The 6,587-nt window shown below is 37.4% G+C and overlaps 1 long non-coding RNA gene across 1 annotated transcript; it reads right to left on the bottom strand.

The window, feature by feature from the left end:
• Positions 1-2,523: 2,523 nt before the first annotated feature.
• LOC141333643 (uncharacterized) lies at positions 2,524-5,523 on the bottom strand. The gene is made up of 3 exons (XR_012355410.1): positions 3,693-5,523; positions 3,125-3,190; positions 2,524-2,889 (listed from the first exon to the last, which is right to left on the bottom strand). It is a non-coding gene; the product is annotated as an uncharacterized lncRNA (long non-coding RNA).
• Between the last annotated feature and the right edge of the window lie 1,064 nt (positions 5,524-6,587).

Genomic DNA, 6,587 nt, shown 5'->3' with positions numbered 1-6,587 from the left:
AATTACCATTTCTGTGATAGTTTGTACACTTGAGCACAATGTCATGAACACACACTGAGTTAATCATTGTTTTTACAAACTGATGCGACATGAGATATTTGGGATATCTAATTAGAATTAGAGACGTTTTAACGTGTGCGATTTTCCACTCCAAAGATATCAACAAAAGTTTTTTTCCAAGGTGAAGTTGCCGTTTCACCATCTTATGGTAACATTTTCTTGGTCCCCATAAGGAAACAAGCTTATAATTCATACAGACTGAAAGTGGAGCTAAAATTCGCGGCTCGGGGCTCCTGTGTATACAGGTTATTTAAGGTGTTTTTTAACTGTACGCATCTCAAATGTACTCCGTCTTCCCTATATGTTACGCATCTACATAGATATCCATGACGTAATTACAGATATCTTTGATTTGGTAAATTATCCAGATCAGCTTTCAACTGATGTGGTAAGACAAGATAAAATGTTGTGTTAAACTCAATAGCAAATTCACATAAAACAGTATCACAGTAGCAACTCTGGGTAAAGATCTTTATTTAATTTTTTAATTTATTTTTAATTTTTTTATTGTGTTCCCTCTTGTGGACAACAAGTGTATCCGCATTAATACATGAAAACAGCTTTTTTTTTTTTTGCTTTTAAATAAAGAGTCCTGTTCCTGGTGAGCCACTTTCCAGAGTTTCATCCCTGATTAAAAACACCTGAAACAGACGATCAAGATGTTTAGCACTGCTGGAAACTTCCAGGACGGTTTGTTGGACTTCTTCTTTAAAATAAACAAAATGATGCAATTCATATTGTTGTTATTTACAAGTTGTGCTATTATTTGAGTTTGACAGAGAATTAATACATTTCTTACCATTCGTGTGATAGTTTGTACATTTGATACAACACTTGAGCACACTGGTTTAATCATTCCATAATTCGAGATATCATGAATTCTAATTAGAAATATCTTTAATTAGAATTAGAGATATTTTGAATTTTAATTACAGAATTCGACTGACGCAGATTCAATCTTGATTAGAAGCACTAGATGTTTTTAAAATCATCTTAGATTTTCTAGTATACAGGTGAAGTAAAGATGAAAGAAGTTTGGTCATACAAATGAACACAGATAATGTGCAGTAAATTTAGTGATTCATGTTTTAGTAAAAGTAAAAAAAAAAAAAAAAAACATCAAAAGTTCACAGAAAAGAAGAGTAAGTGTGAAAGAGCTTGTGGCCCAGTGGTCAGAGTGTCAAACTGTGTTTTGGGAGTCCCAGGTTCAAATCCCCGATCGGGATGGAAAAATGTTTAATTTCACTAGTCTTTAGAGAAAATAAAAGTCAAGAGTTCACAAAAAAGAAAAGTAAGCGTGAAAGAGCTTGTGGCCCAGTGGTCAGAGTGTCAAACTATGTTTGGATGTCCATACTCAACATTGTCATGTCAATCTCAGTAAAGCAAGCTTTCACATGTTCTGTGTTCGAACTGCTTTGAGTCTTTTTTTTTTTTTTTTAAATCACATAAACCAAAGCTATTAATAAAACTCAAACCCAAAACAACCATTAACTCGCCAGTTTCATTGGCTCAGGATGCAGAGTGTTGTGTTGGCTTCATGGAGTCCTGAGTTCAAGCCTTGCTATTGCTCGCATTAAAGTCCATGTATTGCATTATATCCAACAAAAGGGCTCAAACGGCAGCTTTCAGTGTGAAAGCCATGATGGCAGTAGTGGCTGAACACACATTATTTACAGCCGTGGTTGCAGTGGTGTCATGGGTTTAAACCCCAACTCAGTGTGTTGAAAATTTAAGTAGTTTATTGTAAAAATGACAGTGAATAGTAAAATATAAGTTTCTGCATGTGTTCAGACAGACTATAAGGCAGCGCTCTTACTTCTGAACCACAGATCGGAGATCTGTGGTTCAGAGGTAAGAGCGCTGCGTCACGGTTGCAAAGGTTGCTGGTTCGAAACCACAACTCACTGTTCAGATTTAACTAGTTTATTTAAAGAATGACAGGCTGATTAGTCAAATATAAGTTCCAGTAAGTGTTCAGCCAAGAGATCTGTGGTTCAGAGGTAAGAGCGCTGCGTCACGGTTGCAAAGGTTGCTGGTTCGAAACCACAACTCACTATTCAGATTTAACTGGTTTATTGAAAAAATGACAGGCTGATTAGTCAAATATAAGTTCCAGCATGTGTTCAGCCAAGAGATCTGTGGTTCAGAGGTAAGAGCACTGTCTCATGGATTCAGAGGTTGCTGGTTCAAATCCTAACTCTAGTTTGTTTAAAATTTAACTTTATTGTAAAATGACAGGGTGAATAGCGGTCAGAGCGTCAGTCCATTGTCTGAGAAGTCCAGATTCAAAACACACATTAAGGTGAAAAATATTTAGTTTCTCTCGTCTTTAAAGAAAAAACAAACAAAAACAAAAGTCTGAAAAAAAGTGAACACGTGAGGAAGAGCCTGTGGACCAGCGGTCAGTGAGTGAGTTCGTGATGTCAGAGTCCCAGGTTCAATTCCCCTATTTGGATGGAAAAATGTTTAATTTCATTAGTCTTTAGAGGAAAAAAAAGTCAAAAGTTCACAAAAAAAGAGAGTTAGCATGAAAGAGCTTGTGGCCCAGTGATCAGAGCGTCAGTCTACAACCTGGGAATTCCGGGTTCAAATCTCCTATTGGGAGAGAAAAATGTTTAATTTGACTAGTCTTTAGAGAGAAAAAAAAGTCAAAATTAAAGAAAAACAGCAGAGTAAGTGTGGAAGTGCCAGTGGCTCAGTGGACTGAGCAAGTACTCCCTGCATGGGAGGTACCGGGGTTCAAGCCCCAGACTGGTCACCGAAGCACGGTTGCGTGGCGGTCGTTCGGTAGTGCGCTGTGACAAGCTGCAAAGCGGATCAGAGCACGACCTGAAACGAGAGAAGGTTACAGACAAAGGGGGAGTACAGATCCAGACGCTCCCCCTGGGGCTTCCCAGATAATATCGAGCAGCGGTTATACAGAAGAAGTCAAATTTTTAAGTTTATACTTGTAAAAATTCCAGACACAGGATAAGTACAAACTTTTTTTTATTTTTTTAATTAATTAATTAATTAATAACAGCCCACCCACTTTAGGCTCCACCCACACAGAAGCTTATTTTACCTGCAAAACGCTCTACCAGGATCTGATCCAGGACTCATCAGGCTCCCTCGCTCTACAGACAGACACCTGCACATGGAGAAAGGTGTGTTTGGCCCATTTGAAGGTATATTAGTCAGACATTTGCACACACTCAGATGAACAACAGCTCGAGACTCTGATCCGTGGCTGAATCACTGATGGCTGAAGTCGTTGCAATATTACTGCACCACATTACAGCCATTCAGATGCACGCTTCGCTGATTAACAGTCATTTATTTGAAGACAAGCAGCTCTGTTAAGAGCAAATAAACTGGACCGAACTTCAAACTACAAATCAACCACAGCTTATCCAAAGACAAATCTAAATTTGCCATATGCACACAAACCTTACTTAAAAAGATTCAACAGCTGATTAGAAGTAACAGCATGTGTTTGGAGAACTGAGATCAGAGGATCTCTGAAAATCATGAACGGCACACAAATATCACATTTATCCTTTTATTGTGCACACACTTTACACACAAAAATCACAGTGATCATTCTCTAAAGCAAGGCATTTGTTAAAACAACGGCCCATCAAAGCATTTACCCAGAGAATGGGTCCAAGCTGGTATAATCAGACGGGTCCAACAGCTCAAAGATGCATTACAGCAGCAAACGGTGCACTTCACCGAGTCCAGAAAAGAGTCAAAAGTCAACGAGGATCCAGCAGTTGCTCCCCTCATGAAAGGACGCTCCCCTGTTTCTCCTGCCACCTCCTCGTGATCTCCAGCAACTCTGAACCAGAAATACCCTACAGACAGAAAGCAGAAACTTAAAAACGGCACACAATTCACTAACAAGTTCTTCCTGTAGGAAACCACAAGTCAGATTGATATGTAGTAAAATGTCTCAATTAATAATAATAATAATAATAATAATAATAATAATGCAAAATGCAGTAAAAAGAGTCAAAGATGTACACATGCTAAAACTAATCAATTTTAGGTGACTAGGGTGCTTGCATAAAAAGAATTACAGATATCTACCTTATTTTACTAGCATAGTAGGCCAAAGTCATTTACTGTGGATGTGCAATACCTCAAATTTATTAGCTAACTGTTACATGAAATTTCTAATAAAAGCATAGAATATTTAAGGCTTTTTTGTCAACTTGATTATCTTTTGTATTTGTACTACAAATACCATGGTTTACAACAACAATCACCATCGTTTTGGGGTTTTATTTATTCTAAAACCATGGCTAGTTTTCCTAATTGTACTTGCACAACAAACCAGTGTGTTTATAATTAGGACAACACACAAATATCCGCTCTCAACATCGCAAACAATAATGAAATACAACAAGGACATACTAAAAAGTTACTTAAATATAAAAAGTTTTATCGACGAAAAATGTAGACTTACCACATTCAAAGAAATCTTCTCTTTGCGCGTGTGTTCGTGCAGCTTCATTGTTACGCTAATCTCTATCAGCTGTGGGTTGTTAATCACGTTGTCAACCAGTAGGATCACTGCTAGGAACTGTGTGCGATTGAAGCGAAACACTCCTTACTTTGCACGATGCAGGTACATTTTCGGCTTTTACCCAAGTAAACTAATCTAATTAGTTAATCTAAAATAATAGTTTGTGCAAACTATACGTTTTCAGGTTATGGTTACTTACAGGTGAGTCGCGTGTCAGTCGATTCCTTCACTTTATCACAATGTGCGTCGGTTGTTTATGCTGTTAAAGTGCATATTGCAGGTTAGAGACTCCGGTGAATTAATGAATAGAAAAATAATGTAGGAACCAGATTTTCTTTAAAATATACTTCAAAATACGCTATTAAGGCTTCTAGAGACGTTTTTGTGAGAGAATTTTACTTCCGCATCTGAAAAACTGGCAAACCGGTAGTGACGTAACGAGAGGGAGAGCGGTCAATGTAAACCATAGGAAAACAATGGATCGCAATGACTGTTCGGACGCAGAGAACATTTAAAATGTTTATTTACACTTGTATGACGAACCACAGACACAAATATGAGCCGGTTATGTGGCCAAGAGAGCAGGGACATGCCAGGATTAAACAGAACAACGATCAGAGGAGACAAATTAAGTTGTGGTGTGAGGAGAACAGGGCAGGTGTCTGTGAGAGATCAGTGTTAGCTAGCTGACGATATCTAATCGGGCAAAATCATAGCATTTGTAATCTAAAAGTATTGAATTCTACTTACCAGTAACACAAACGAATGATCGTTGATCAAGCGTGTCATACTCATTAATATCCGACGCAAAAGTTACGTGATATAGCGGGTTTTTATTACCGCGCGCGCGTGAGAGAGAGAGAGAGATAAACACCTTTTTGTTTTATTATATGCTTATATGGGAAATACCCCCAAACTTGATGTGCTGTCTCTGACTCTGCACCCAGGCTTTGAGGCTTGCTGTCTGAAATCAAAATAGGTTCTACATACAGCTTAAATGCATCTCCAGGCCAGCCGACATGAGTAAGTTTATGGTAGATAATTTATTACTCTGAGCTAAATACTTGTACGTACAAATAAACAGTAAAATTTAATCTCAATTACAGTTTGACTATATTTAGGTGACAAATACATGTACAGTAAAACTTTTTGATGCCATTGGTATAAGACAATTAATATTGACAGCATACAGTCAAGTTGTCTGCTGGTATTCATCAGGAAGCCCTTACCTGCATGTGTTGTGTCAGCTATTAGACAGTTTACAGAGGAAGGATTACTTTATAAAGGTTTTGAATGGCCCCATTTTGGTGACAAACAATAAAAAATAATCACAATCACAAATTGTCTTACTGTATACATTTTTTATATGAAGTGTACAACATATATATCAAGCAGATCTGCATTTGGGGCTAATTCAATTCAGTTTCATTTATACAGCAATAAATCATAAATATTATTTCATAGTACTGTTAATACCCAACTTAAAACACAACATTGCAACTGTTAATATATACATGTAGATGTACAAAACATATACTACTGAAAGAAAAATATTTTCAGTGTGGGTATCACACTAATGTGTTATTTTAGAGGTGGTTAATAACAGCTGGCTCCACTGCTTCAGATCTTCACACAGCCTCATGTCTTGCAATGTCTCCCAAAGCCCTATAAACACAACACATGACAATAAATTACAAATTAGCTGTGCAAACAATGTGACCAAGCTGTAACTAGACTTGATGATTATAATATTAACAAACTGAGGGTAACTGACCAGTAATGCCTTTTCCTACCGTTTTTACACGGTTCTTAAAATGATATTGCTAATGCTTACAAGCTAGCTACGGTGCTTTACAAAAACTTTTACACATCTCGTTGTCTCATTATTTAAATAAATATGTTCACGGATTTGGTATTTAGGAGAAGTTATGAGAAGAAAAACAAACTTACGGTGCAGTTCACGTTTTCGTCGAGCTGCATCTCTGACGGCTTCGGACGAACCACAGTCTGACAGCGG

Source organism: Garra rufa, chromosome 4 (assembly GCF_049309525.1).
Source record: "Garra rufa chromosome 4, GarRuf1.0, whole genome shotgun sequence".
NCBI lineage: Eukaryota > Metazoa > Chordata > Actinopteri > Cypriniformes > Cyprinidae > Garra > Garra rufa.
The sequence above is the reverse complement of the archived record's forward strand: the minus strand, read 5'-3'. Positions and strand labels throughout refer to the sequence as shown.